Source organism: Bombus vancouverensis, chromosome 3 (assembly GCF_051014615.1).
Source record: "Bombus vancouverensis nearcticus chromosome 3, iyBomVanc1_principal, whole genome shotgun sequence".
Taxonomy (NCBI): Eukaryota; Metazoa; Arthropoda; class Insecta; order Hymenoptera; family Apidae; genus Bombus; species Bombus vancouverensis.
In genome coordinates, this window is record NC_134913.1 from 15549584 (window position 1) to 15573321 (window position 23738).

At 37.7% G+C, this 23738-nt stretch overlaps 1 protein-coding gene across 1 annotated transcript in view; it reads left to right on the plus strand.

The window, feature by feature from the left end:
- The window catches only part of LOC117153916 (TWiK family of potassium channels protein 18), a 292636-nt gene that overhangs the window by 115783 nt on the left and 153115 nt on the right, over positions 1–23738 (plus strand). Inside the window, exon 2 of the mRNA XM_033328434.2 lies at positions 3491–3546. The gene's annotated coding sequence lies outside the window, so the exon portion shown is untranslated. The remainder of the gene's footprint in view (positions 1–3490; positions 3547–23738) is intronic.

Sequence of the window (23738 nt, forward strand, 5' to 3'; positions counted from 1 at the left end):
CCAAATCGGAAGTGGAAGTGAATGTCGCATTATCCTGTAATAAATTATTCCTTCTCCCTTTATGGTCGCGATATTTCATAAATTTTGTATTATACAAATAGGAAATTATTGGTATTAATTACTTAATGATTAATTATTAATCATCTTGTACTGTTCTATTATATCATATGACGTTTTATACAAAATTCGGTCAATTTCATTCGAGGGGGAAGAATTCAATTTCGAAATAGACACGCGTGTATTTCTCCTTCGTTACGTTCTCCTGCCCGAAAATTCAACGCTGCCTGAGATTCTTGGATCACGTACTACGCATTGAAATAATTTCTGAAATCCGATTACGACGTGCGTACTGTACGCACGGTTTGAACGTGGTAGCGCACCTTAATCCTACGAGCGCGTCATGCCGTTTAGCACCATGTATTTGCAGGTAATCGGATCGATCTTACGGGGTCACGTAGGCAGATTTCAATTTTATCGCCTTTCCAGTATTCCCGTTTGAATTAGTCATTAACACATTTGCCGCCACCAACGCATACAGCTGTCTTGAAGTACGTTGCTTCGCCTTACAGATTACGTATATTCCCTTTTATCAGAAATGTCTTTACATCAAATAATAACGTTTCTTCTAACGCATTGTCCATTGTTCCTTTCGTCTTTCCATTATCCTCGGTTGAAACGCGTGAAATGAAACGCTCGACAAAATATTTAAAAAATGTCGATTAAAGAAGATTGAAAACTGTTTTAAAGTATTGTAACAGCGCAGCTAACTGGAATAATTGGATGCACGATAAGCTTCTTGGTTAATACGATGCAACTAATTATTATTAAGTGTACTTTACCTAGAATGTTTGATTACATAGTCGGTATTACGGCGTGCGTGATCACTATTAATATCATTGACCATGCAGAACCGTTCGTCAGAATAATATAGTGGAACACAGAGCTCGTGTTACGATCGAATTAACAACTATTAGTGATAATTACGATAATTGACGACATAGTTGTTGATGTAGTCAGTGATTAGGAAGAAACGATAGTAATTCAACTACCATTGCTGCGCGATTATATATCCTACTCTCGTATTTTGATATCCGAATCCGTTAGATGAAATTACACTTAATCGCTAATGGAATTCATTATCTATTTACTATTCTATTCATATCTATCATATTCTATTTACTATTTACCACGTTTCCGCGATTAAGCGTTTATTATACTCGTATCTCTTGGAAATTACTTCGTCTTTCTTTTTTTTTTTTTTTTTGTTTTTGATACTGTCTAAATATTTTATTCCGCAATCACTATCGTACAAAGTAACAAAAAAATGTAACAAAGGTACTGAATTTGAAATTCGTTTTTAAAATCCGACTAAAATACACGACGAAACCACAGATAATCGTAAAATTTTTAATTGCTCTTTCAAAAATACAAACTTGATATGCTTTTATTAAAAAATAGCTGGGCAAAACCCTTTGCAGAATGAACATCGTTGTACAATTTTTATTGTTGCGTTACAATCACAGACCTATCGTTTCGCTGAATATAGTTGCAACAAATCAGATCAAGTTACAATCGACGATATTGAAAACTATTACGTCGAAGAGGAATTTATCAACTTGTTATTAGTGATACTGGATAAGATACGTGTTAATTAAAATTGACGAATTATCGAAAGAAGCTGCGCAATGCTACAACGAGAAACTTACACGCCACACACGTGTACGTTATATTCCTATACACACTCGCATCAGTCAATCAATCATGTCAGCAGCAGAGCTTGCTGCACAACGTGTATTGGTTTTTTCCCTCGAACCACACTTTGCCTATCCTGCACCGTCATCTTATTTATAGCATTTCAATCTCGCTTCTCAATAATTGACGTACACTATAATTCAGGTCTACTGTGTATTTTTCTACGTAGCTGACGAATATTAACCTGCCGTTCTCGATGAAACTCTATTTTAGGTCAAGCGGTATTTCGACATTGATAGATAAGGTGCGATAATTGCTGTTATACTCTTACATGCTCCTTGATAACGATTACTCTACTTTGATTATTTTATATATTTTTTGCATATTACGTATGTGCATTTTTTGCGCTTTTGAAACCTTCCAACTTGCCATGAACGCATACAAATCCTCGGTCTACTTGTAAGTTACGATCTTGTAGATTATTTTCTTCGGAATTTATCAGTCTGATTTTACAATTTTAACAGCCATGTATACCTAGCGTAAGTGTAATAAGTATCCAGTAACTCACAAACGTCGGTATAAGTAGAATTTCGCCCTTTTCGCGATGTTCGCTGCTGCAATGCAAAGTACATTGGCGCGTGAATCATGCAACAGAAATGGCCGGTAATTCATCGGGCCGTTATGTAGGGCGACGTAAATCGAGAAGATTGTGACAATGAATCAGCGCAGCTTTATGGCTCTCCATGTAATTAAGTCGTATCCGATAAGCATTAAGTATGCAAACGCGAAGCAAATCCACATTTCGTGCCACTATTCGCCGCTTGTAATCGGATCATCCCGCCTTGAATCCTACGCGATTCGTTCGACCCTTGTAAATTTTCCCCTTCGATCTTAATTCCACATTCTTTTTCGTTCATTTTCCATGGTTGCACGTGAAATGTCGGTTTCCCTGAATTTCAGATTCCTAAGCTTAAACGTACCAATAAATATCACACTTTAAATCTGAGCAGCAAGTAAGCACGGTAAATATTGAATTTCAGATGATAAATCTGATATTTGATTGTCAGGGATTCCACTAAAGGTTCAACTATTAGGTTGTCCGAAAAGTGTCTTTCTTTTACAGACACGTCTTTTACAACGACGCATCTTTATACAAACATGAAACCTAATCTGTCGAACGTTGTGATTTTTATTTTAATAGAACAAAATGGATCCTTCCTTATAAAACGAAAGAAACTTTTCGGACGACCTAACAGTTTCTCATGAAAGTATACGAACGGTTAGGAGAGAATTTTTTGATGAATATGTACATTATACGGAACGTTCGGAGATTTCGTTACAGAGCTAATAAATTTTAAGATATCCTGTACAATAAACGAAAGGTTTCTAAGAGTGTTAGAATACTTTGGCCAACCACTCTATCTACATATGCTTCGTTGCCCGTTGTGTCAACTCGTTTATTGAATTATGTTGCACGAGCTTCGAATGTACCTAGTTCATAATGTAAAGCTACATAAGTACTTGTTTGAGACGAATGTTGCAAACTAGTTGGCCAAGTGGACTCTCTATACTTGGATAATCCTTCCAAGCCTGTGAACATCCTGTTTACTTTGATAGTTGGAAGTTGGAAGTGTAGTAGTGGCGTTACAAGTCATTGGAGATATTAGGTCGAAGGATAAATAAATATTTATCTCTATACGTATTAACGCTTCTTTTTATTAAAATTAATTCCGTAAAATTCATAATTATGGTTACTAATTTTCTCTAATTAATCAGTTTTTTTCCCCATATTTTTCAGGGAATTGATTACGTGTCTGCTTGGAAAAGGATCCGTATTAATAGACTCACGGAATGGTAAGTTCCCACGGCTTTTAATTTCGCGAAGTAACGAGGCTTTAATTCATAAAGGGTTGCCTCCAACTGGCTGGGACTTTAACGAGGACATTAAAGTGGTTTCGAGTCATGCCGGAACTGGTACGCATTCCGTCCTTCAGGGAGGCTGCCAGCTGTTAAACATTGCACGGAAGAATTTTTTAACATGACGAACGAACTCCTTTAATTTCATGTAATGAAATGCGTGAACTGTTACTCCAAATTAAAACTGCTTCCGCGTTATCTCGCGAATTGTTAGCAGTTTCTGCCGCTTTTGAATCTCATCTAGCTCGCCGTTCCGCTTTATTTTCACGAAATTCTAGTTGGCGAAAAAAATTGTCCCCGATGTTATTATAAAAATGTTCGCTTTCTCGAATCACCCACCCTATTTAAAAATTCATGTATTTACACGCTCGATATTTCAAGGTTTATCGATCCTATCAATTTTATATCGTCTTTAAAGTTAGCAAAAGTTACGCGGGCTATATCGAAGCTCGTAACTTTTTCTCCTAGTACGTTATACCTTTTCTGCGGTACGCCGGTCGAGAAACAAGTTCATTGGAGAAACAAAATTTTTATCTCGAGTTTTTATTTCATTATATTCGCGAAATGATTACGAACTCGTGACAAGAAGTTTGATGAAAGCAGCCCGTAACTCGGCGCAAGTTAGAGAGAGGCTGCCTAGAGATGAAACCATCTAGAAATTAACCTACTTAAAACTACTAACGATAGATCGTAATTCTTGCTTTCTCAAAGTGACACCGTTCCTATCGAATATAAACTTCTCCATTAATGCTTCGGTACATTGATTAACGAACGAGTATACACTGTATACAACATAACGACCGCTAAAAGAGAGCGTCGCGCCGGAAATGGAAAGTTTCAACGTTATTAAGAAAATTACATTAGATAGAATTACGGTGATGAAATATTCGTCCTTCTCCTTCGATAAGCTCTGTACTTTGCGCTTTATTCGTTTTCCAGTGAAAACCATTTTCAGAGGTAGGAATAATTGGCTTGGCAATAACATATAACGCGATTATGTAGATACAAGGTGTGTAAAACAGAGGTAAATGACGTTATTTTATCCACGATGTTAGAACGCAATAAAAATAACGATTTATGAAAATGATAATTTCGCCTGGTTGTCAATAAAGAGGTACAGATTTGGAAAACGATGCAGTGCTATTAGTACTTTGCTATTTAATCTGATATATTATGGCTTGTAATTAATAATACGTAACCTGTTTCATTCTTCTTATTCCTATGGCCATGGTTTTAATTTATAGTTATTAAAAAAGCGATACAATGTATTTCATTCGTGAGATATTTATTTATTTATTTTTAATTTTCTCTGTGGCGCTTTATACCTATCAGCACGATATTCTAAAATGCTTCGGGCGGTGATGACGCTTAGACAGACAGCAGGAAATAATTTGCGCCGCGTGTATCCGTAAAATACGACTCTAGAGATGCGCGCAGCTTACCGTTGCGAGTCGATGCTTATCAACAATTGTCGTTAACTATGTCGTAACTTGGTATTCCCAAACGTTGGGCACCAGTAAATTACCAATTGCTACGCATTAGTGACGTAAACTTCTCCCACGGGCGCATAGAAGTGCTCCCCTTAGCGAACAATAATGAGGCCAATGAATGCGACAGTAGCACCTTGCCAATGTGTACCTGTTGTTATTTTCATTTTCTTTGAATACGCAATTTAACCAGTGGCACACTCGCTACTATCCATCAAGCGATTAAAAAATTGAAAAACGTGAAGCATGAAACCGTATAAATGTCCAAAGAACCAAATTTTTCGATTAATCTACAATCTAATCGTCTTCGTCACCTTCCGTTGCACGTCCCTAATTTAATTGGATTCATACTTTATAATGGTAGCTCGTTTACTAGAAGACACGATGTGGCCACGAACACCGGTTTCGCAAATAGCAGTTGAAATTACACGCGGTCGTGCAATTACAAGGGTTAAGACGTTTCCTGTAACTGTGTTCTTGCAGTCAGTCGTATAGCAGCAACCTCTTAAAGGCGACGAACAATTAGTTTCGACCGTTCGGATGTTGATTCAACGTTACGTACCGAAGTCGGTCTTCTTCCATTCAGCCTGCGACATCGACGTCTACCTGTTCCTTTCTCGCTTGTTCCTTTCTTTCCCATTTCTCCGTATCCTCTATTTTACTCCGTTACTCTTTCTTCGTGCAGCTTCGACCGCCTTTTCCATCGGCTTGACTCCACCGGAAGTACGCCGAGGCTGACCCACATTCGACAACAATGGCCACACTCAACTGGCTGCACTCGCCTCAATCGTCGTAGCCTAGGCAGAAGTTGCCTCGTTTCGGTCTCGATTTTCCAAACGACTTTCCATTCTCTCTTCCTCTCTCTTTCTCTCCTTCTATTTCTTTCTTGTCCCTCGTTTTCACTCCCTAAGGCTACTCGCATTCCTATTTTTCAATAATTTCAAGCGCGCCTCCACCTAATTTCAATCTTTTCTTCATCGGCAACGAACTTCCTCCGCCTGTTGAAGAATTGATTTCATCCTGGGTCGCTGGAAATCGGAAGTTCCACTTTAAAGCCATTCATCGTGTCCGCGGGAAGTTTTCTGATCGATGGCGTTGCTTATTACCCATGTAGATGCACGGACCACCCGCAATTAAAATTGAAAAGATGTGATCTAAATTTAATAGATGATATTTCGATGAAAATTGCTACCAGGTTGTTAGTCGGTCGTCGTGCTTTAACATTCATTAGCGATGACAGTTACTTTTCTGTGAATCAATCATTTTGTGAACGATGGTTGACACTTGACGTCGAATCTATCAACTTGTTAGGCTCGATAGACGAATTTTGTATTCTACCAAATGATTTTATATCACGGAGAGAAATAGTGGATTTTCTTAATATTGAAAACTATGTCTTCTCTACGTTCGATTAAAGGGTTTCTACGATCGTTCGCATCATCGGTTAGCATTTCAATCGATTCATAATAAAAACGAGAATAACAATTCTTCTCGATACGCAATACTCGTTTCCCTTGGTGTAAAACTTTTATCGTGATGATCGATAGTCGTCGTATTATCGCTAATTTATCGAACGGAGTTGTCATTCATTTTGTCAAGATAATGGACGTTTCATTGTACTCGGTTATGCTTGATACTATACCGCATATTTAACTATATCGTTAACGTGATTTTACTTTTATACTATTTTTAGTTAATATAAGTTTACTATATAAAGTTTGTAAAATATTTTCTCAACTCTCAGTTTTCCCAAATGTTCTCTCTCGATACTAAATGCCATTGTAGAAAAAAACATTCGGCGTAACGAAGAATCTTCGATGTGTATTCTATTGTAGTATATATTATTTACATCTGACACACACTCACACACGCTCTTTGTACTTAATTTTCAATTAGCAATTTAGTTTAACGAGTCTGGAAAACGGTTACAGCTGTTCAATAAAGCAAGAAAATCGACGATATAGTTCCACACCTGCATTAAACATTTTTGGAACATAGAAGAGGAGAACGCCGAGGATTTCGTGGTAATACATCAGTGTGTCAAGCGCTTAACATCTTCATCCTCTAAATTATCCCTTCCCACTTCTCCATTCCCATTTTCCCTTTCATTGTTCCGGTTACTGTTATTCCCTTTCGTCCTTTTTTGTTTTCGTTCCATTCTATTCTACATGTCTCTTCTTCTTCTTTGGACTTTTCATCTTTCTCCGTTTTATCTATCGCGTACGTACCCGTTCCTTTCCATTCCGTCCCTCGTTTTCTCTTTTATTCTCTTACCACCGTTAGGTTAAACCTATCGCTTCTTGTTCATTACTCTACCATTGCCTCATACCATCGCTACTTGCCGCAATTCTCACAGCACATTTCTATCAAACAACGATAACCCAAAAATTTCGGTACACTTATGGTATACTCGTACCTCTCGAACCTTTCTTTTGCTACACGACGCTACTCATCGACACCATAGAAAGGCCCTGTCGCAACTCACCAAAGGCCAGTCTTGGTGTATTCTCACGTGGAATAAAATTACGAAAATGATAATTTTTGAACGATCAGCGAACAGCAGTTAATTTCTCATAACCTTTCGTAACGGTAGACCGCAGTCCTGGTACACCCGCGGCGTATAATCTTCGTTCGTTTGCGCACGAACGCAAGGAACAACATTTGGAACGAGACAGGGACGCGGTCGAATACACGTGCTGATGAAGCACGGTGTAGCGTTGATTAAAGAACTGCTGGTATGTTTCGCAGACGCGGACGATGTTCCGAAAATAACATTCTAAGCGTTCTGAAATACGTCGTGTTGGGTAGAGAGGCAGTAAATTATCGCGGCGAGAACGCGGTGTTATTCGGCGACGAGAGATACCCGTTTCAGGTAAAGCAAACGCAGTCAATTTCACAATCTAGTCGATCTGCCGGTGACTCAGCTACGAGTCCGCGTCGTTTCGTCTTATCAACGGTATTTTTCGCGCGCTTCGAGTGTCGTCGAATTAAATTTCACATCATACGTCGTAAATTGGCTGGCTTCGCCCCGTTACCGCGTCCATTCGGAACGCGAATTTATCGTTCCATTAATTTGACATTTAATTTTCCACGATAACGACGGCGTTCGCGCAATTTCTGTCTGATGCCCGGTTGCTGGCGGCCACTTCTGAATTACTCCTACCGAATTTGTCGCCGACAATTCGTTGGCCGTGCAATTTCGTTTCGCCGTATTATCGATGTAGCCTCCGCGCCCTGGAATACAGCTGACTCTTTGAATTTACCTTGACTGCCCGCTCCACGACGCCCCCAACCCTTCACCTCGTCCCCTATACTCCCTTTCCCCTAAACCTTGCTCTTCGTCCCGCTTGTCACCCGGCAAATCCTCGTTTTATGATTACGATCTTTCGCGCGGACTTTCGCCATTCTCGTTAATTATCGCGGCCTGCGTACTTTCCGTGACACACATTTCCATCGCGTCGAATTATTTTGTTCGACGAATTGGAACCATACGGGAAACGGAATTTCAATTACCTACATCCTCGGAAATGAACTTTCAGCTACCTATACACCGTTGTTGTTCAACGCACTGCCCGGAGCTACGTTTATTTGCTTTATCGAAATTTATTACATTCCTGTAGAATTTCGTTTATCTTACTCGAGCAATATCTGCCGTGATAAAGTACAGTTAATATCGCGCAATGAAAATTGATTAACATATTTACGCGTTTTAAGTGGGTAGACGTGAAATTTCAACAGGGGGTGTTTATTCAAATTTCAAAAGCGATGCTCGAATATCTTTTAGTAGAACAAATATCGATATCAAACGATGAAATTTACTTTTTTTAGTTGGATCGTCTGCGTTTCGTGTTGTTGAAGTTGTGTGCGTGTTTCAGCGACAAAAACTTTCCTCGAAAGTGGAGCAAATAACGTTCATCGTAGCCAGTTCCAAGTATATTAATACAGTTTTATATTTAACTTTGTAAAATTTTGTATGCAAATACACGCAACTAGTTCACGTTCGACGATACATGTCGTATAAAGGAAACGGCATTAAAGTAGAAGCATTCCGATATTTGCTTTACGAGCGATATATCGCAAATCTCTTTCACTGTTACCACGCACAATAATAGAACTTACTTATTTATACTTTTCCTCTTTGTTACTTATACTATTCTTTACAATTGTATTACTATTATGTTCCACTGCTTTCGTTGATTATTTAATTGTATTTTATAAACAACTCCATGGATCAGATTCGAATTTTTTCTCTTCTTTCTTCTCGACTTTCTTACTAAATTCGTCAAAAGCTTCTTTGCCGAAATTTACGATTCGCTACATTCTTACAACATTTACAAATATTTTCTGCTTATTCTTAACCATTATTTAGCGCCAATACATAATTCCGACGTCGGTTAATTAACGTCGTTTCTTTCCCAAAATTTTAGGACATTCCAACCTACTATTAAGTCGTACACGAAAATTTACGACGTTTGCTTTTCTTGGAACTCGGTTCACTCGTAAATTTTCTACCTACCTTTCGCCATCGCAACTTCAGTGTCGATTTAATTAACCTTTCAACGTAAACGAGTCGGAATGATTCGTACAATCGGGACGAGGCATAGACGCGACAGTGGCGGTGGAAAAGTTGCACCCCGAAAGCGGAGAAACGCGTAGACTCGGAGTTTCTTGTCGCCAGTTCAACGCAATGTCGCGCTGCAGTCGAAGAGACTAGCGGCAGCGTTTCGTGTGCGGAATTGTTCGTGACTTTGCCACTAACTCTGGCAGTCGGGAGCACGTCCCCGTGAAATGATCACCGCGATTCGAGACGTGATCCGAGAGCCGAGAAGCTTCGCTATGGTTCTCCTTAAATTTTCCCTACTTTTCGTCCGTCGATGTTCGTTCAGTTTTATAGTCGTCCTGACGCGACCCGCTTTCACTCGCGAAATCCTGCCAATGGCTACGTGTGGTCATCGAAATCTCTGTGACCGACTCATCGACAAACTGTCGAATTGAAAATGGTTCGAATCATTTGGGAAAAACAGCTCTTTTTAAGCAATTATCGAACGATCGCGCTATATTCGTTGTGCTTCTTCATTCATTTAGCGACATCGGTGTGTACTGAACGAAGGACATATGTAAATACTAATTATATATGATATATGTAAATATGTAAATATTGCTGAGAAGAGTACATTTGGTCACAAAAGTCTACATGCCCATCGTGAACATGGAACGTAATAGTAAAAACGTTAGCTTCGTAACGTAGTTAGTTCATTTTCAATTTTATTAATAAAAGAGAAGTAAAAAAAAGATACGAGATAGAATGTTGCAAAAATTACGCACGCCTATTGTGTGTACATGAAGTCATAGAAATAGTATTTTCTTTGATAAGTGAATTAAGTAAAATTGGATAAATGATGGAAAGTTAAAGTTAAGTAAAATAATAATAGAGAGCTTCACATTGTATTCACATTCATATAGAGTGGATTAATATCAGGTATATTTAAGGTATATAATTGCTTCTTTCTTTCTAGTCAGGTATTTTGGGTAAATAAAATAGGAACATTGGAAAATATTTCGAAGCAGAAAATGAATTCTGTTTCCTATGAAAGTTTTAATAACTTATCCAGGTGTTCCGTTTTATTCGTAAATAATGTTCTCTAAATTGCAAGTACAGAATGTTTAAAAATTCGCTCATTATCGTCCGATGCATTCATTATAAAACTGCGCTTTAAATAATAGGTAACGTTAAAAGCGCTTGAAACGTAAATTACACGTGTAACCTATATTTTTTATACCTTTTAACAGCTAAATTTTTCAAGTTTTCCTCCGCAACCAACCTTTCCCGAACGACGTATTCTATTAGTTATTGTTGCATGATAGATATCTCGATATGGCGAAATATTATCCACAGTATAACGTTTATAAATATTTACAGAGAAGTTTTTATTTTATTTCTTCTTTGCTCTTCAATTATAACAATAAACCTATGAATTTCAATTCAATTTGCGTTCGTTACTTTTTATTCGGCAATTGTATAGATGGAATGATCGATTGAAATTTGTGGACGATGTTAACGAATTTGTGTGAATGAAATGTTGCCTGTTCGGGAAATATCAGATTTACAACACGCCGATGATTTTTCTATATTTATAATTCTGGTGCTTCCGATCGTTTGACATTTTTTTTGGCGGGCGTGGATTAAAAATCACGATTTGTCCCGTTATTTTTTTCTTCTTTTTTTTTTTTTTGTTCGACGCAAATGGATGTTAGCGTTTAATGAATTCTGTGTGTTGAAACATGGACAAGATTTCGGACGCAAAAGTTGGAGGATCGTAACAGGAAGTACACAAACGAATATAATTGATTGAAATTCGAGGACGTTTAATTACAATAGGTAAGAATTTTTCGCGACTCGTCGACGATATTACGATATGGCAAACGCTTCGAACCCGAGGGAGTTCTCATAATGACATAAATGTTTCAGTTTTCCGTGGTGCGAGGAAAATTCGAAAATTCCACGATAATAGGACGCGACGATGCATGTCCATGCATTGTAAATTTAATACAAGTTTTATGCGTGAAATTAAAATTTTGATTAAACGTTGAATCGTTCCGGGAACGCAACACAGACGAAACCAAGCTACGTACCACTGAAAACGTAATGTTTTGATTAATATTTATTAGCCTGTCCTGAAATATCTACAATCGATAATATTCAAACTCGGAATAAAATCGATCGGTATGATATATTTACTCGCTTGGTGATATTCTTTCTCTCGTCGTTTCGTTCTCATCGAAGAATAGGTACACAGCGATTATTATAATTGTTTCGCGTATTTTTCGCTATTCTGTGTTTCTGCTAATTACCCAAAAGCTCGCATACGATGTACGTAAAGTTCTATCAATTTGCGAAATTCGGCCCCTAGAATTGTATTCTGATAGAATTCTTGTTAATAAATACAAATAAAGGGTACAATCACGCTATCACCGGCGACTATCGAGTGAGAACAAACGTTCTAAACTAACAATAAAAATTCTCTTTTGTTTTGTGTATCCCAGGCGCTCGAACGAAAGGGGAACTATATGATACACTGAAAAGAATAACCGCGTCTGGGGAATACAAAGGACGTAAAGCCATCTTCAAAGACTTCGCCCAAAACTGGGTCGTACTCGTTACACGTTCGATTGATTTGCAGCTTCGCGCTTATTTGGTAAGCCCTTTTCTTCCTTCTGTTTGCTATCCTTTCGTACTGTCCCACCCTAATTTTACTTTACTGACAAGGAACACTTGAAAGGAATCTTGCCAACTTTCGTAGAATGTCGTTAAAAGCGAATTGTTTGTTATCAAACTATTTAATTGAATGGTGCAAAACGATGTAACAAGTAGACCGAGGATTTTTATGCAAATTAAATCTACGCTATCAAATATCGTAGAAAGCGTGTATTTTATATCGTTTCCTACTATATCGTTCGCAGTATGATAATAAATATTGGAAAATGAATTCTAAAACTTGGCCATTTCATTTTATTTAAACCTCGTTATTTCGTTATTGAACATGTCGACCGCCATGCGAATTTTGTAGACGTATTTTGTTTCCTGGGAGCCTCGGCAGATTGAAATATACTGCACCGTAACATTTAATTTTTGCAAGATGTTATATATCGTATTTGCACACTTTTTCTCTGGCAATGTTTGTTAAGTTATTCGCATCGTTGACCATTTTTTAGCAAACGAAGTTGATCTTATTTCGGACATTCTAAACGATTTAGTAACATGGGTAATCGATGACCACCGTGCCATCCAACGTCTCAAACTTCGTTATTCATTTTCTATTCTTTTCTTTTTTTATGTGTGTTTTTACTACTGTCAATTTTTCTTCGTACACGTTTCTATTACCTCGATTCGATTTTTCTTGCGCACCGTGTAAGAACTTGGCTGGAAGTTGAATGTGCGTTTCTATCTGGCAGCTGGTTTCCGGGATGCTGATACGAAAAAAGTCTGACGTTGTCGCGACGCCACGTTTTTCCATCGAACGACACATTGGCACCGAACACGCAGATTTCCGGTTACCGCTGATTAATCTATGCATTGTACCAAACTGCTGGACCGTTCCAACTGGATTTAGTTACGACAATAAAATTCCATTTCAATTGAAAATAATACCTGCCCATCGGGACTCGGACCATCAACATTATCGATTAATAATTAATCGACTTGAAACGCGTGGCTCAAAATGCTATCGTGGCGATTAATCGTGGAATATATATTTTCAGGATGACTTTTCAACGAGCTTCCGTTTAAACATCGCGTTCACGGCTTAATTTAATGACCTCTACACTCGACAATGCGAAAAGGGATTAACGTTATCTCATCAAACTTGCTGACAGACAAAATGTCTCGCTCGACTCGCGTACACATCGTGTTTCGCTTTATTATCTTGACAGATTTTTACTCTGTTTGTTTATTGCAAACGATCTTTCCGCTACGAGTCATTTAAAGCGGTTCATCAAGCAGCTGACTTTCAATGGAGTTTCGACAAAGCTTTCATGACCGTAAACCGAATTCCCTTGTAACAAATCCATCGACATTGACAGTTTCACCAGCACGTATACCACCGTTGGTTGGTTTCCAAGTTAGTTTCGGGCACGTACAGCGTATAACTTTAAAGTAGCTGCTATTAATACAGGATTCAGTCGTTTTTCAAACGGTTTCTCGGTTCCTGGAAGGCACGAGCGAGGTTGTAGAAACGGGAGTTTCAGCAACCACCTTGTGTATTACATATTATTCGTATGTGACGTGACGTATAAATTTCTCGTCCAAACATCAGCCATAATTCCATACGCATTCGCGTGTTGTAACGTTACCAGACAATCGTAGAGAATTATATTCCAAAGTAAAGTATATATATGTGGGATAGTGTGACGTCAGGGAAGGACGTGGCGTGAGGGGAATTGTTTATTAACGTTGTCAAGATATGTTAATGTCGTCAAGGAGTGTTGTGAGCGTTACCAAGGTATGAGCAAAATAGGGATAAGGGAAAGGTATAAGGGAAAAATGAGCATGGAAAATGCTGTCAGAGTTGAATTTATCGTGGTCGTGTGAAGTTCGTTGTGTTGTTGTGTCGTAGAATTAGTGAGAAACGAATACGCGAAACGCGGTATTATATTCGATTTCGTGTGAGTGCAACGATATTGTATTTATCATACTGTTTTCTATAAACTTATAATATAATATTCCTACATATACATATAGTATAATAAATAACGGAAGTTTGCAAAATGAAGCATTTTTATAATAAATAAAGTAAATTTTATAAAAAGTATGTGATTATTAATCGAGTGTCGCGTGTTAGACTTGCTTTGCTTTCATTATATACACATGCACGTTTCTTTTCCTCTAATTTATGAATTGACAATGTTTTATGCGTGAACCTGGCTGATTGCAAAGCTGTCCTGACGCGAAACGATGATTGAATACCGTTTATTTACTTCAGCAGTTATGGCCACCGTCCTAATTAATATTCATACGTCTAGGCGCATAAATCACGTTATGTGAATCACTCTATTACAATTCGGCCGTATACTTGCTATTCATGACCCTGAGTCGCAATCAATATAACTCAATTGTCGTATTTCATCGATTCTTCGAAATACCAATTGCGCGTCACGATAATTTCCATCTGCGCGTTGTGGAAATATTTTCCCCATTATACAGTCAATCACGAAACTCTACATACGAATTTTGTGTATTCGACGTATCGAAGGAACTAAAAACGTGATTTGTCGCAAAATTATTTATTCCATTGTTATTAACGTTTTTCTACAGATGATTAAACCAAATAAAAACATTTAATTCGCTAAGAATCTCGGGATAACGTTGCATCGGAAATTACAAAATCCTTTAGTGTTTTCTACGCTACGAAGATAGCAGGATATTAATACAATACGAATCCTATTATTTTCGTGATTTCACGTCGACGTATTTTATATTCTTTTCCTTCTTCTTTCTAAGTAAAGGTGGTAGATTTGGACGATATATGTATTTCGTAACGCGTGCAGAAAATCCGTGGGACTAACATTCTTGTCACGGTATTTTATATTCAAGGAACGTACATGAACCGTAAACTTTTGTGACCAACTGTATACATCGTCCTCAGTCCTCAACCCGAAATCCAATGAAACAAGAACGACAAAAATTCCAAGTATACGCAAAACGTTATCGACAGTCTCATCGCGCGAAATCGAACGCTTAATTGAAAACGAATGCCGAAGAATTATCAAGTAAAATAACGTGCGGACTTTGGAAGCGAGTGAGAAGAGGAATTTCAAAGCGTAACGCAGCCGATTTACGAAACGGGCGTAGTTTCACGGCGAAACGATCGCGAAAAGCATGGATAACATTCTATCACGGTGTTCTGCTCGCGATAGTTGGGAAAGTGAACGAGACTTTACAGGTACTTCACTGGATAAGTGGGATTCCGCGCATTTCTTCGGCAACCCCTTCCGGGGTTGCTCGAACATTGTAAAATGCCTTCCGAGTTTCGACGTTGCCACGATTTATTTATTCGCGCTGGTAAAATCTGCCGGAATAGAGGACAGACGATGCTAGCCACTTTTTCATTTTCCTCGGCAAACTTTTCACGCGATCCTGCAGGAAATTGTCGACCGGTAAGTCCGAGCGTTCCTTTCGTTTTCCTCTTTTCGCTGGAGTTCCCTCGTCATTGCCCGTTTCTCGAACTTTGGATCGTGACGATCTTTTATCACATCTCGTGATAGAAATAAAAATACGCTGCCTTTTGTCCCCTTTAGAAAACTCTTGCCATAGGAGGGACGAGAGATTCGCGAGGCATAGGGCAGACTGGAGCGTTAAATTAGCATCACAAAGGCTGGCGACAGTTTCCGAACAGGTCGGGCGAATCTTGGTCGGCTGATAATGAAGGAATACGTAAACGCGTTAGAAGCAAACCTCTATTATCCGAATAGCCAACCATCCGAACGTTCCATTATCCGAACATTCAATTATCCTAACGCTTCTGCAGCGTCATATTCTATGTTCCCTGGAAACGGAAACATTACTCATAGTTTTGATTGCAGTCTGTGTGTACACAATTTAATATGAATTCTCCTAGTCGGATGTAATAGAATGGATTCTACTCAACAAATGACAACTTAACCGACGAATACACCGAGGGTAATATCGTATACTACCTATGCTTCGAATTATCAACCTACGTACAAACTATGGTAGCAGGTTTAATAATTATTATATATTATTCATTTGCAAGTACCAAAAAGCAGTCAATACGATCGAAAATATTCTGACGTGGAAATTAGAAATTTCAGGGATGGTTTCCAGTGGTTATGGTTCAGAGTGTTGGATAGCTTTCTTAAATTAACAAATGAAAATATCGAGTCGATATAGAAGGACCGCGGAGACTATCATTTAATAATCTTAAGCACTTTCCTAGTTTTGTAATTAATACGAGAAAATTGAGAAGTTTCTTTTCGTAGAAATTTTCAGTATCAAGCACCTTTCGGTACTTCGCCGTGTGAGACGAACTTCGATATCAGAGCGTAAAGAAAATAAACGTTGCGAAATGAAATTTTCTCTATCCTGTGGTAGACATATCAATTTTCGCTATCAATTTCTTATCAATGTTCGCATCGTAATTAAATTCCGGTAAATTATCCGACATACTGGAATTCATAGCTGACAAATGTGAAAAATCTGCTTTCTCCTGTTAAGACGAAAATGCAATATTATCTCGCGGTAAATTTTTTTTACGACTTTAAGCAAGTTCTTTATGTACGATCCTGTATCCGAATTGCTTTTCTTTCTCGGAAACTTCTTTTAAGACTATCTGTTCTAGCGAAATTACTTTGTACCCATAAAACTAGACCATACATTATTCCGATAACGTCGAAACACATCCTAACTAATGCAAAGCAACGAGGAAAGTAATTAATTTTAAGTTTTATGATCTTTAAAAGCCACGCTAAGATCATTCGTTCTATTATTTAATTTCTCTCCAGTCATTAGATTGTCGACCTTTATCCACCTACGAGAAATTTTAAAATGCAAAAATGGGTAAAATGCAAATAATTTGTAAAAATGTATAACATACCTCGAATATGATAATAGTCTTTGTGATATCTAACAGGAAAATCAAGTTTCTACCTCCGTCTTCTTAATTATATTCATGAAAATGTGAATTTGCATAAAAATCTGCAGTCCACTTATCATCAGTCAGCTTAAACTAAGAGAACGTTTACCATCTAATTCACATATTTGAAATTTGCGTCGTTAATTCGTGTAAGGAGATTGCGGCATCGGTTCCCTGCATTCCGAATGACGAATTTCAGTAACGAATAGAAGTTTCTGAAACTGGCAGTGATTTCGGGGTTACAAAAGGATCAGAGTCTGCAAATAAACTCGAAACCGTTCGTGAAACGGATCCTTCGGCCTCGAAGTGGTTTCGAGTACTCGAGATTTCTCTTCGCAATAGTGAAATATCGATTCCACCTCGGAGTAATGGAATTCCGGAGGTAAATTTATGAGCAACCGGCCAAACGCACCAGTTGGACAGTGACTTAGAAATGGAAGCTTCCTCTAAAGAACGATATGGTCACTGTAAAAACTACGTCCTGTATTCCGAATAATTTAAGAGAATATAAGAAAAAAATTTTCCGGATAATTCGAGAAAACACTAAGAAGCGAAAAGATCGCTTCTTGAAAAAGATCCTTTGATATGTTGATAGATGCTATTTTATAATTTCACCCGAAGGAAATCAATTTGTAGCGGTGACTCGCGAAAGTATTTGAACGCTTATCGCAGAAAATCTTTATGCTCACGTTGCATGCGTCACGTAAGAAATTACAAATTTTCATTGGCGTTATAACGAGACACGCCTATCACGATTGATATTTTGAATTTTTATTCGTTGAATATCGAGCATTATGAATATAATGCGAAATATATATTTACATTTAATATTTTATAACTTTCATATATATTTTCTGATATGTTGGAAACTTTATCAATGTAATTAATCATAATACTCGTGTCTCGTTACAATGTTAACGAAATTGCAAAATGTTTCTTATAACGCACGCGATTTATTCGTAAAAAAGTATCTATCTGTAAGAGTTTGAATAGTATAATAATATAAGTATAATAGTATAATATAGTAGATCTATAGTATATTTCCAAACAAAGAATTGCGATTTCTTAGATATGCACGGTACGAGAAGGAAATAAATTTCGGACTGGGAACGCTTCCAAATTTGAATTTCCACGATGTAGAGGCTTGAATGAAAATTATTCATACCTTGGGAAGCAAACTTGCTAACTTCTCGTTTGCGTTCGAAGCAAGTTTCTTATCCTTGGTTCTTCGTTGTTAAAAGTTCCGTATAAACGCGAAAGAATACGATTGTTCTAGATTATAAAGTTATCCGCCCTTCCGTTTTCTACGCCACATTTAATTCCGTTTCGATCGCGTGTTATCGCGCTTGATGAGCTTGTATTTATTTACGATTCCAATTACGAGAATTAATGTTTGTCTTTACGCGTGATAAAACTTGAGCGAAAGAGCCGGACGAAAGGCATAATTTAAATTCATAACGTCATCGATGCGATGCGTATTAATATCAGACTGTTTCAACAGCCAATTTTGGTTCGTCGAAAATACCTAATTTTCACGTAGAATACATACAGATTAATTTTCGTCCGATCTAATTTTATTTATTAATTCCGGCGTCGAATTCAACGATCGTAAGAAAAACATTTTATTTCGAAACACAAAGTGCGATAGTTGTTAGTCAAATTCGAATTTTCTGTGACAGTCGCATATTCATGGCATAAATTTGAATATTCAGTTTTCGAGGGTATTTCGAGGAAACTTACGAGAATAGTGTTGAAACACTACCAGTGCAACTAGCTAACAAGTAGCAAGATTCATCGACCAAATGGACATCGTATTTGCCTTTGGTCCCGTGTTAATCTTTCGGTATTAAGCACAGGTTGCGGTTTAATATCCTGTTTTTGCGGCGTACTATCACAGAACGATCGATATCCAGAAGCTTGTGTACTCTATACTGTTTATAATAAGATATCGAGACCCGTTACTTGTATCGTATTTGACTTATCAGTAGTACAACTCAAGCATTCCCGACTTTATAGAATTTCGGTAAGTTGAGAAAGTTCTCTGCTACGTAACATCGATGGATGCTTCTTGATATTAACAAATAGTCAATTTCGTGTAAGAGATAATCATATATTATTTCAATTTTATATATGTAAATTACAAAATTCTTCAATTAATCGAAACATTGCATTTGGTTTAGTAACGACATCCGCTTTTATATAATTTGACTAAATTGAAGAAGTTTCTCCACGTGTACGTAAAATCGATGGATCGTTCTGTATATCAAACGATTGACAATTTTATACAACTAATAATCGTATGTTATTTAAATCTCGTATATAAACTATAAAATTATTCAGTTAGTTAAAATATTGTCAAACAGAAATCGCACGTAAAAGCTAGAAATATTGGCCACCTGATCAATTGCGTTTCATAAATCTTCGTTTGAAATAGCCGTTCAATCTTTGGTCAACAAATTCCAGTCATCAAAGTAAATAATTTCAGTAATACGCGAAGCTTTCAATATCTATTGGTGGAAGGATCGCAGACGATGTCCGGAATGGCCCACAAATTGTTCCCATTTTTCGACCGATAATCAAGCTATAAATTTCACGGTCTTTCGCTTATTTTCGGCTCATCGGCAGACAGCAGAAACAAACTTAATAATTACGGCTGTGTGAGCGACGCGTGTACTTTTCGCAGCGGATGTCCACCGCTTTCACGAATGCCAGAATTAATCGCTACTATCGACGCAATTAACCGCCTCGCTACGAGCCGCGTAAATGTTTTTTGATAATAGTTTAATCCTCTCGAGCCGTTAATTAAACGATTTCTCGATACGCAAGCGCGAAAATTCCGATTCCGTGGCGTAATTTCGTTGCCGGCAACCAAAAAGGGAGACTAAAATTCGCAAATATCTTGCGGGCTTATTAATATTTACATTACCGCAAAATAATGCAAGACTATTTGCCAAATTATCGCGCGAAATTACATATTTGCCGAATTAACGTGACCCAATTATCGCAGTCGATAACGAAATAGAATGTAAATGAACGAACAGGCCGAGTAAAACAATTTCTGAGATGTTGTTCGCGTTGAAATTAAATTCAATCGCGAGATCTGTTATTCCGTCGTTGTAGGAATCGTACGTTGTAGAAACGGTGCCAACTCCTACGCAGTTTAATAATATGATTGATATCTTCTATACAGGACACGGGAAACGGTGACCAACCTCAGAAACAAACCAAACAAACTCGTTTGAACCAGTTTTCATTTCACAGTTCGTTGATATACGCCGTTTTCTGTGACAGGGATTTTTGGATACACTTGGAAAACTAATTCTTTACTTGCAGAGATTCGTTTCTATGTTATCGATTTTATTTTGAGATTGGATTGTTCGCAATGATGGTAAGAAAATTTTAAAAAAATCGAAGGATAACGTGTTTCAATAGAATTAGCATTTTATCAAATAACATACGCATCGTTACTTTCAGTGGCATTTTTACCATTTATCGGTGGCTTCGCAATTTTGCTAAATACACAGTACACAGTAAGTCAATTGTCAAAAATACTACGGACTTTTCGAATAGACTAGTAGAAAACGTTGTTACACGTCACGGTTTTCCGTGACTGTTTTCACGAGATTGTATCGATCGGATATATTTTTCTGTAGCGTAAGGTTGGTTTCGTAATGGAATTACCAGATTTTCGACTTCTTTTAGAATTATTCTTATTTAGAATTATAAAACACTATTGTTACGATGGCGAAATGGGCGTGAGTTTCTCTTGTAACAGCTAAAAGGATCGTAACACGTATTTTCAACGAACTGTTAATTAAGACGAACGTTTCTGCTCTTAATTAAGAGTAATACAGTTGAACACAATAAAGAACAAAAACCATTGGAGTTTTCATTGCTAATAAGGGTTGCCCACTCCGAGGATTCAAAAAACGAGCCGTATATGCTGAACGAATTCTTCATTTTCTCTTTAATTTCCATTCTTTTCTCTGTATTTCTGTGCAAAATATTAACCCATCGACGTTAAAACTCGAATAATCACATTACACGCTGTCGAAATTTTCGCAATGCAGCAACGTCATGGCACGAACGTTGTCAATTAACGATTTAGTAATAATTTAAACAATTTTCGTATTGCATTTCGTGATAAATTCCCCTCTGACGGATTCTTTTAATCGCCAAATATGTATTGTCAAACTGTCCTCTATTTTCGTACACTGTTCGTACAATGAATAAATCTGACGTATTACGTCAACCGAATATGCTTTCTATCGCTAAATATGTTTCGATAATTTTTACTTAACGAACTGCGTCATTATTGCAGTGGAAAATGAATCCGTTAACAATAATCCGTTTACACGTATTTATTAATATGTTGCTTTGTAAAATACAAGTATCTATTGCCATTTATTTTTCTCCCAGTGAACTCTGTGCCTGTTTTCTCAAATCATGCATTCGTTTTATCATCGAGATTTTACCATTTCTTTTCATAAATTGTAACAATAATGAGGAAAAACATCTGGTACGAGTTAAATTTCTCCTCACCAGTGAATAGAACATTCCACCCCCCTCCCCCTCCTTTTCTTCCTTTGTTGCATCCATTGCTTTGCACATTGTTCATTGTAAAAGTTGTTCTTTGTGTCGCTTTATTAATAGAGAGTTTCGTTTTTGAAATTTTTCGCCTGCGCTTCAACAAATTGTAGATACATTTCCGTCTTCTTTCGATTGTTCTCGAAATTGTGAAAATAGTTCAATTTGGATTTTTCGACCCGATGAACCTCGTAATGTCCGTTTCGTTGAATGTATTTCCGCGAAAAAGATACAACAAGACGGAAAGTAAAACAATGCAGCATACATCGTCCATTGTAAACTCAAAAGAAAATGAGTTTCCTCGCTGGTAATTACTAGACTGCGAATTTTTATGCATTTATGGAAAACGTGGAGATGCAAAAATACGCCCAGTGCGTATAATGTACGACGATATATTATCCAAAGTAGATTACTAATTACGATATTTAATAGACGAAGCACGCTTGTATTTAGGTTTCGTTTCTCTAGTTCGTAACGTTCGTAAAAATATAAAAATGCATATGAATCCGGAATCTGTTAATTACTCCTTTTGCGACGTTTTTTTGTTCACTAACTGACACGTCACAAACTACCGAAGCTTGTCCGATTAAATTCGCTGTTATTCTACTTATCGTTAGCACAGAAGAAAGCGAAACTCAACTATCAGGTTGTCCGAAAAGTTTCTTTCGCTTTATGAGGAAATAATAGACGCACAAGGTTTTTTGTTTTATATTATTGTTAGGGAAGTGATACATTTACACTGTACATGAGAGTGTGTGTGTAAGGGTTAGAGGGTGTCAAGGACTCAGTGGAGACAAAAGACTGTTGTCAGATGTTAGAAGAAAAACAATAGAGAACGTTAGATCAGAAGGACGGTTTCAAGGTGGGACGACCGAAAGGTCAGAGTGTGCGAGTCGAAAAGTGTGTGTGTTGCGAGAGACAGAGCTAATCGAGTCGTCGAAGAGTAGAGTCGTTAGAGTTAATCGAGACACCGAAGAGTAGAGTCGGTTGGCAACCAGCGTGCGTGCAAGACGTTCTTAGAGAGGAATATAGATGTATAACTGTTGTATGGGAAATATAGCCAATAATTTGTATTCCCAAATCCTCGAATTTCCTTAACAATTATTTTGTCGAATTACGTACGATCCATTTCGTTCTGTTGAGATAAACACCGCGACATTTCACAGACTTGGTTTCACGTTTGTACGAAGGTGCACTGTTGTAAAAAATACACAAAAAGAAAGAGACTTTTCGGACAATCTAATACAAAATATTTGAACCAATCGTTTACAATGTCTCGGAACGTGTAGACAACCACGAATTAGAAGCTTGGCCACGGTCGAACGAGGTGAATGTTCTCGCATAGCAGGATTTGCGATAAATTCTCCCTTTCATTGGGAAAGAAATCGCGTGGTGAGTGTTAGTCGAGTCTTCTATACCATTAGAAGATTCATTGTATTTCTTTCCTTGCCGCCCACTCGGCGTTACGTCCGTCGTTAATCTTCTGAGAAACTCTGGGGGGATTCATTAACTATAGCGAACATCCGCCAGTCACTGGAGGCAGTCCAGAAATCAGGGTATATATGAGTTTTTCCACGCTCGCCAGCCCAAAGAGACTAAACTCTCGCTACTCCTTGTTTCTCTCGCTTCAACACCGTACATCCTGCTTTTCCTCGCTTTCTTACGAAACCAATTGCCAGCGAAGGAGCGCAAAACTTTCGGAATAATCGAATTCTCCTCGCCGTTTCTTCGCGTTTTTTGCGCGCTGGCCCCATTTCGGCGCTATATTTTCCACGGAACTGCGTTTCGCTGACGAAATTTCTGTATTCAGGAAACGTGATGTTAATTCCACCGAGTTCATGAAATCTCCTCCCATTATATTTTATTATATCATATCGTACTTTATATAATATTTTATGCGTCATAT